This window comes from Durio zibethinus, chromosome 21, assembly GCF_047325235.1.
Source record: "Durio zibethinus cultivar Kanyao isolate XHJ-2024 chromosome 21, ASM4732523v1, whole genome shotgun sequence".
NCBI classification, from domain to species: domain Eukaryota; kingdom Viridiplantae; phylum Streptophyta; class Magnoliopsida; order Malvales; family Malvaceae; genus Durio; species Durio zibethinus.
This window is the reverse complement of record NC_143182.1, coordinates 1,730,799-1,739,962: the sequence shown is the minus strand read 5'-3', so window position 1 is coordinate 1,739,962 and position 9,164 is coordinate 1,730,799. Positions and strand designations below refer to the sequence as shown.

At 31.6% G+C, this 9,164-nt stretch overlaps 1 pseudogene across 1 annotated transcript; it reads right to left on the bottom strand.

Annotated features, from left to right (window-relative positions):
- Nucleotides 1-221: 221 nt before the first annotated feature.
- LOC111305918 (receptor-like serine/threonine-protein kinase At2g45590 pseudogene) lies at nt 222-2,934 on the bottom strand (annotated as a pseudogene). The gene has a single exon (XR_016331534.1). The product of XR_016331534.1 is annotated as a receptor-like serine/threonine-protein kinase At2g45590 pseudogene (transcript).
- Nucleotides 2,935-9,164: the final 6,230 nt, after the last annotated feature.

Genomic DNA, 9,164 nt, shown 5'->3' with positions numbered 1-9,164 from the left:
ATGCAACATATTCGAAGCTTTACATTTACCGTTAATCCTGGGATTTCTAAAACTCAACACTAATGGACTTAGTGGTAGCAAAGGTCAAGTGGAGTGGGGTTGATCCTAAAATCCTAAATCATTGTTATTGATATGTATTCGTTAAAGGAGCACCTGTAGACTCAAGCAAACACAGAAAAGAATAAGCAAAATGAAAAACAAAACAAGCAAAAAGAGACGTCTTAACGAGATAATGTGAGCAACTTTTTTTCTCCATTTTGCAACTATTTCTACATAAGCAAGTAGTAATAAAATGACCTACAACTAGGTACACACTCTACAGTTAATCAAAATGCTAGTATCAGAAATCCAACCACTCACCCAGCCTTCTTCCGGGACTTAAACAGGAAATTCGGTGGTGGCGAAGGCGAAAATTCGAAAGGCAAATGTGGTGGCTCAGCCTCACCAGAAAGCATCTCCACAATCTCTTTCATGGTAGGCCGCTTGCTTGGCGATCTTTGCAGACAAAGCAATGCAATGGTAATACAAAGCAATGCTTGATCCTTATCCAGTGAATGAATAGAGGGATCAACAAGTTCCAAAAGCCTCCCGTTGTAAGCCAGCTGCCTTGCCCAAGAAATCAAATTTGCTCTCTCAAATTCAGACATTGGCGAGGCAGTCACTTGGAGAGGCCTACGGCCAGATATTATAACCAAAACCAACACCCCAAAGCTATAAACATCACATTTCTCTGAAAGTAAACCACCACCACCATACTCAGGCGCAATATAACAAACTGTTCCTCTCATGCTCGGAGTACTACTGATCCCACCGCTCTTTGGTATATCCCCACTTGCCCAATCTTGGCTATTTCTTCTGCCAATTTTGAATTCACCACTAAATCCTTCTAACCACCAATCAATGCTGCCTCTACTACTCTTCTTCTTTTTCCTTTCTATCATTTCTTCATCTCTTTGCCACCAGAATTCTCCATTATCATTCGAACTAAGTCCTCTTTTCTTTTTTTTCTTCTTCTTTGTTAGTTCTTCACAAAATTCTTCTTTCCACCACTCTCTCGGCTTCCTATTCCTCTCCTTCTTCCGAGTCTTTTCCTTCTTCTGCTCAACATTCAAAGTCGAACCCTTACTGTCATTAATGTTATCAACTGAGCATGGAGAAGCAAACCATTCACTTTTGGGTCTTTCTTTTTTAATCTCATTCCCAATCCATTCCATAACATAGTCTTTAACTCTCCCTGATTCAGACCCACCTCCAGGATCCTGCTTCCACCACCAATCTCTTCTCGAACCACCCTTTTTATTACTAACCAAATCTCTCCCACTTTCCACACTAATCTTATCAAAGAACCCTTCAGACAAAACACTCCCTTTTTCCACTCCCATCTCCGGTGACACTGACACACCTGGCGACGGCTCCGAATCCAAAACTTTGAGCACACAGCTCTCTGGTGACCTGTCAGCAACAATCAAACTCGCCCCTTCTTCAAACCCAGTCAAAACACTCTCTGTTTCTTCTAAAATCGATCCGTTATCTTCTCCACTGACATCTTTTTTCCTCAAAACTTCACCTTCTTCAAGACCTTCAATTAGATCCTCCGTTTTCAATCTAGCAAGTCCAAAATCACCAATCTTGGCCTTGAATTCTCCATCCAAAAGAATATTACTTGGCTTAATATCTCCATGAATAACCGGTGGATCACAAAAATGATGCAGATACTCAAGCCCTTTAGCCACATCATTTATAACAAAAAATCTTCTACTCCACCCCATTAGATCTTCGCATTTCCTATCCAACAATGCGTCTTGCACGCTCCGATTTTCCATCAGTTCGTAAACCAAAAGGAACCTTCGTCTTCTAGAATCTGAAGAGAACCCAATGAGAGGAACAATGTAGGGAGAATCCAAAGCGCGTGAGAGAGAAAGTTCGTTGTGGAATTCACGCTCTCCTTGCAATGAATCTGTTGAGTTCATAACCTTGATTGCGAGTGGTTGAGATGATGAAGGGAGAGTTCCTTTGTAAACCGAGCCGAATCCGCCGTGTCCTAACCGGTTGGCAGGGGAAAAAGAGGAAGTGGCTCGACGGAGCAGGGAGTATGAGAAGCGGCGGCAGTGACGGTGGCTTGGAGATTCCGATGGAGCAGTGCGGTTGCGAGAGAGCTTCCGGTAGATGAAGATGGTTAAGACGGTTAAAAGGATTATAGTTATAGTTATGGCAGCAGCGAGTACTGGGGGTAGGAGGTGAGAGTTTCTGTGGTGGTGACGCTGTTGCTGCTGTGGCGTCTCCACCTCAATTTCTGGTGGCGAAAACCGTGATGGCATGATTGTAAATAAAGAAGAAAACCAAAGAGGAAGTTAGGATTTCATTTGCCTTCTTTTTTCTTCTCCGTTTAGAAGAAGAGCAAGAAGAGTTCGCTGCTACTAACTCAGTGCCTGTTTCTAATTTTACATTTTTCAGGATAAAGAATGAGTGTTGGGTGACAGCAAGAGTGTTTCACGATGGAGATTGTAATGTTGACGTGTCGGGATATGGTTGGAGTGTCACGAATATAATTGCGACCGTTGAGTGAGTTGGGTTTAATTGTCAATTTAGTGCTAACTGATGTGATGGCGATGGGGAAGGTTCCTGATTGCGGGTTGAAAAATGTGAATAACACGCGCCATTGTGATGAACATGGGACGAGTGAGGGATCACGTGGGATCGAGATCTACAAGGGTTGTTGCCTTCTGTGAAGCCATTGATGGCTGGTTAAGGCAGTGGGAATGCTCTACGCGCTTTGGGGGTCGCGTAAGGTGCATGGAGCTTGCGTCGTGTTTGCTTTGTTGGTATTGTTTGTTTTCTTTTGATTTTCAACTCCTTTGCTTGTTATCTGAATGATTTTGCAGTTAACAAACAGTGTGCAGCAGAAGTGAGCACAGCCTTAGGCTTACTGGGTTTGACCAATTCGATTCTGTTCTTTTTTAAGTTTTATACCACTAGAATTTTTGTGAAAAGACAGAAATACCATTGTAGTTTTTTTTCTTTTCTATATATTTTTTAAAAAAGTTGCCGTATGATAGTTTTTATCTTGATCCCATTTTTTTAATTTTTTATTTCAAACATTTTATATGGAAAGTTTTCAAAACAGTGAAGGTGAATGTTTATGCATTACTGTTAATGGCACCAATGGAATGAATTAAGGTTTCGATACTAAAACTTTTTGTAAGTCAAGCATGAAAATAAAATATTATAAATATTTAAAAAAATTTTATTTTAGCATTTTTACTATCTGAATAAATTATAATAGTTACCGTTGAAACTAAATAACTTTACAATGATTAAAAATAAACTTTTGTTGTTATTTTATTAAATTATTATTTTAAAATTAATAAATGAAATTCAAATATTATTTTTTTATTATATTAATTTTTTAAAATATACTTGAAAATGAAAAATGTCAACCCTGATTTCATTGTTGAGTTCTTTATTTTATTATTAAAAGATTGTATGAGAGTATATAATAAAAAAATTCATCACAAGCACATTGGTAATTAATAAAAAAAAAAGATATCTTAGTAATTTGGTCGATAGTTATTGACTTTTTTTTCACCTTGGTAAAGGAACCAAACCGTGCGAAATCATTTATAAAAAAAAATTGATGTTTACAGCTGGCGAGACAGAGAATAGAGTAGAGAGGAAGAGGTCAAAGAATAAAACAAAGTGAAATAGTTGAAGAGATTGAGACCATGTGAGTCCCACTTGCCGCTCCCCACTCTTTATTTTATTTTACGGTCCTAAGTCTGTCTTCGTGCCCACGCTTGTCGGGGGTGGCTCGATGGTGGTGCTGACCCCGTGAGCGATATTTCCCAGGCAGGCTGCTACGGATGTGATGATGATCTTCAAGCAATGTGCTTACTTAAATTAAATAATCTTGGTCTTACCCATAACAACCATTAATTTAATCACATTTAGCCCTAATAACTCTGTGTGTTGAACATGATAGTATTCCCTGCAAGATTGTCTATGATACGAAAGCATTTGATTATATATACGACAACAATGAATTTTGTTTAAGTGAAGTTGGGGTCAGATCCTTGAGAAAACAATGAATTTTGGTTTTTCTTCACGGATTTGATTCCGTTAGATGGACCCTAATAATTTCTTGGATTGGAAAAAGATCACGAGACCTCAAGACAATGCATGGAACCCTGTATTTTAGTGTAATTTTTAACTATAGATCATTTGACCGATGATAAGCCACAGTAGAAGCTGGATTCTTGACCCATGAACAGGCCTAAGAGTTTAACAGAGTAATTGTTAAAAAAAAAAAAAAAGAAGAGAGAAAAAATAGAAATGAATTTTGATTTTAAAGTATGAAAAATATTTTTTTAAAAATAATTATATTTTTAAAATATAATAAAATATCAAATTTTTTAATTAAAAATAGTTATATTGTAAGAATTATTTATAATTAATAAACAAACATAAATTTTTATTTCAATGATTATAATTTTTTGTATAATCATAACTTTATGAATAATAATATATTTATATTTAAATAGTTACAATCATTTATCATATAATAATTATTTTTGTTTAAATATAATTCTTTAAAATATGAATAAAAGTAATATAAAAATTAACTTTACTCATTAATAATTAAATTTTTTATCCAATGTGAGATACATCAAATTCTAAACTACCAACAATCTTCCGTTAGTTTAGAATGTTGGTGTTTGATTTTAACATTTCACACAAATAAATATTATAAATACAACAAAGCATCACTTGTTTTGTCAAGAATAGTAAGTCAAATCTCATAAGAGATTTGTTTGAGATTTATTATATATTACTTGATAGATAAAACAACTTGTAGAAGAATAATTCTAAAAAAAAAAGATTTTTAATAGGCAAGTTTGACTTGCAAATGAATAATAAAAAAAAATTCGAAGTAAGTTTGTATGGTTATAAATAGATAAAGTATTTGTAGCATTAGGTATAAAAAATACAAATAAAAGAGTTATAAGGTTTTATGGGTAGACACCCCATAAAACTATTGAATATTTACATCTTATGGGTGTGTGTATTTGTTTGTGAGTGGACTAGAGGAGACTGAGATAATCCACATAGATATGAAGTATTTGTACATACGAGTATGTATTTGGTTGTGTTTAAATGATGCACGTAGGTATGTGTTTGTTTGGGTTGAGAATATTTCATATGATTATAGGAGATTGAAAGGGTCTATGGATATTGATTATTTAGTGGTTGATATGTTTTGATATATGTTTGTAATTTTTTAAAACTAGTGGATCTTATTTATCATCCGTTGACATAAGTTAGTTAGATCGAACCACGTTAAATTATTATCTCTTATGTGATTGATTGATTATTTAATTTTGCTTCTGCTAGCATGATTAGATTTAACTAACAAGTGGTATCAAAGCTGAAGGTTCAAAATGTGAAAAAAGCTTTTGGTTCGAGCCATGGGAAGAAAAGGCAAGCCTAGAAAAGCTTGATTCAATAGAAGAGTTTAAGTTTATACTTTGATAGATAGATTTGCATGAAGCATAAAAACATATAAGAAAATATGATTGTGACATTTTCATTGCAGGTAGAGCAAAGTATATCTAGCATGAAAACATATGATTTTATGAAATTTGAGTCAAGATGAAGATTATTAAGAATAGTGACTTAAATCCTATAAGAGATTTATTTGAGATTTATTAGATATTACTTGATGGATAATAAAACTTGCAGAACAAGTATTCTAAAAAGAAAATGATTCTTAATAGACATGTTTGTATGGTTATAAATAGGTAAAGTCTTTTCAGGATTATGTATAAAAAATATACAAGAGAGTTGTAGGATTTTATAGGTAGACACCCCATAAGACTACTAAATATTTACGTCTTATAGGTGTGTATATTTGTTTGTGAATGGATTATAAGAGATTGTGATAGTCTACATAGATATGATGCATTGGTGTATATGAGTATATGTTTAGCTGTGTTAAAAAAGTGCATATGAGTATGTATTTGTTTTAGTTAATAATACTTCATAGGACTATAAAAGATTGAAATGATCTATGAGTATTAATTGTTGAGTGATTGATATATTTTAATATATGTTTATAATTATCTACAACTAGTGAATATTGTTTCTTATCTGTTGACGCAGGTCAATTATACTGAACTACGTTAAATTATTATCTCTTATGTAATTGATTGATTATTTGATTATGCTTTTATTGACGTGATTTAGATTAGGGTTTTTTGCCTAACAGATTTAAATATTCAATTAGCATATATATATCTTAGAATTCTAACAAAGTTTATGATGTTTGTAGATTAAACATCAACTTCTATTATTATAATTGAATATATAACACACATAATATTTATTTATTATTTTGTCAGAGATTTATAATGCTTTTAGCACTATTATAGTCATGTGCGTATCTTATTTATAAATATTTACAAGAGAATCTTAATTCTTTTTGCTGAAAGCATCACTACTTTTATATTTATATAGGTAAAGTTCCATTATGTCTCTATTATTTTAAACATTTAAAACTTCATTAACAGTATAAAAATTTATTATTTTCATGCAATGTATCACACTAATTTCTAAATTTTGAATAAATTTTACTAGTACTTAACAGACACATAATAATAACTTATTTTTATCTATTAAACTTTGTAATTAGAGATTACTAATTCAAATTTGGTTTTCATTATTGGTGTCTAATAGAATGGTTTAAATTCATTATACTTGTAATACTATTAACCAAATATCTTTGAATTCGATTTTTTTATGGTAATTACCCTAATTGGAGATTAAATCTCTAATATAATTATTTTAGTTTAATATGTCTAAACTTTTCATTTTATATATCATTTATACGTTATAGACATTGTTGCCTCACTATTATTATTTTAAGAAATAGTTGATTTTTGTTATAGATCAATTCATGTCATTCTATTTTATGTTTTTAAGCTATTTTTCATTTCAGTATTTATAATTATCACTTTTTCAAATAGATATAAATAATTCATTAAACCCAATCATAGAGTCAATTTCAGTATATACATAAAGTTATGCAATGTAATTGATATTTTGCATATTGTGTTTTAATTTTACACACTAATGAAATTAATTGTTAATATATGCATATCATTCAGTCAATCTTTTTACTAGTAATTATGCAAAAATAAAATACATACATCTAATAAAGATCTTTATGAAAATTAATATTTTTGTCTACGAAAACATTAATCTTTTGACACCTTTAGTTTTTTCTAATATTGATCTCCAAATTATGTCAATTTTTTTCTTATATTTTTTCATATAAAATATAAATTTTTCATAATTATATTTAAATTGTTAAAAAACGTAAATAAAAGAAGAGAAAAAATTTTAAAAAAATTTTGATTTTGAAGTGTGAATAACATTTTTTTAAAGTCAATTATGCTTTTAGGATATAATAAAATCTCAAATTCTTTAATCATAAATAATAAAAATAATTATACTGAAAAACTTATTTATAATAGATGAACAGACATAAACTTCTATTCAAATAATTATAATCTTTTATATAATTATGATTTTTATAAATAATAATTTATTTATATTCAAATAGTTATGATTATTTATTAAATTATAATTATTTTTATTAAAATATAAGTATTTAAAATATAAATAAAATTAATATAAAAATTAATTTTATTTATTAATAATTAATTTTTTTTATCAAATGTGAAATTTACGGCATTCTGCCAAAAGTTATTATCCTAGATTGATTTGGCTCTCTTTCCCGGCATATGAGCGATTTCCCGCAAAGTGTCTCAGTTACCTTTTAGCCTTTTCTCATGAACGTGGATGGAAATTATAGACCAACCCCAGAACTTGGACCAGAGCCCATTATTTAATGGGTTTTGGCTTAAGGCCACAATTCGGAGACAGAAACTCCCATCCTGACATAGTGTTCTGTCTTTGGTCTTTATATGATCGATGTTCTTTGTCTTCATATATTACCATCAACAAGAGACCCATCTTTATAGAATGCAACAGAACATATGATGAACGGCCAAATTAAACAACGATGCCTAAATCCGAGCACACACAGCAACAAAGAATTTGCCAGTGGTGCGACCCAAAGGACATGTATATCAGACCTTCAATCCGACGCTTCCTAGAAAGGTGTTTGCTAAAGTACCACCACTAGTTGAGGTTGGTGAGCCAGTGGTTGGTTCTGATGTGCTGCTTGAGAGGGATGTAAATGCCCTATGTATCTTCCAAAGTAATACTGTAATTTCCCAGGATCCTGTCACGAGATAGTTGCTATTCAGGGATATAGTAAGGTCAGTATTGAAACCTGAACTAAAGACTAATAAACAGATTCAGAAAGTGATTGATACATTTGTTTTAACCAATTCTTCACCCTAAATATTTAAATATTGAACAGAAGCAGCTGATCTTGTAAGGGTTCAAAAGATTAGACTGACACTGTTATCATCATCTTCAAACTTAATTGTCTTGCAGAGTTCCGCAGCCATGAAACATAGAAATTAGATTTAATGTTTATTAGAAGTCGGGATAGATTTAGACATGCAACCTTTCCCAACCTTTTTCATATATCCAAGCCATCGGTACCATAATTTCCCTCACTTACCAGGGAATGGATCAAGATTTGTTATAGACAACTGTAAGCACATTTATATCTACAATCCTCCATATGCATTTATGAAGCATCCCTTCCAAATAATAACTACAAGACCAAAGGAAGGATGAAGAATTAGCAAAACAGATTGTAGCAAATAACCAGCAAGTACTCGTAAGAAATACTACTTTTTCCTAATAGGGTTCGCAAGTGAGAAAGAAGTTTACTAGAAAAATAAAATTTAACTAAATTTAACTAAAAATCAAAATAATATTAGGAATCAAGAAGTTAGTTCTTATGATTTCTTTCTAATCCATATAAAGCAAATGTTAGGAAATTGACTTCAAATATTTTGTCCAACAATAATTCATTTTCATGTGTTTGATAAAAATTACATAATTCATTTTCATGTTTTTGATAAAATAATCTTAGCCATTAATGTGTTTAATAAGGATTAATTTTAATCATAGAAATATTACATGTGGATTAATTTTAACCATTAAAATGTAATTGGTAAGATTTAATC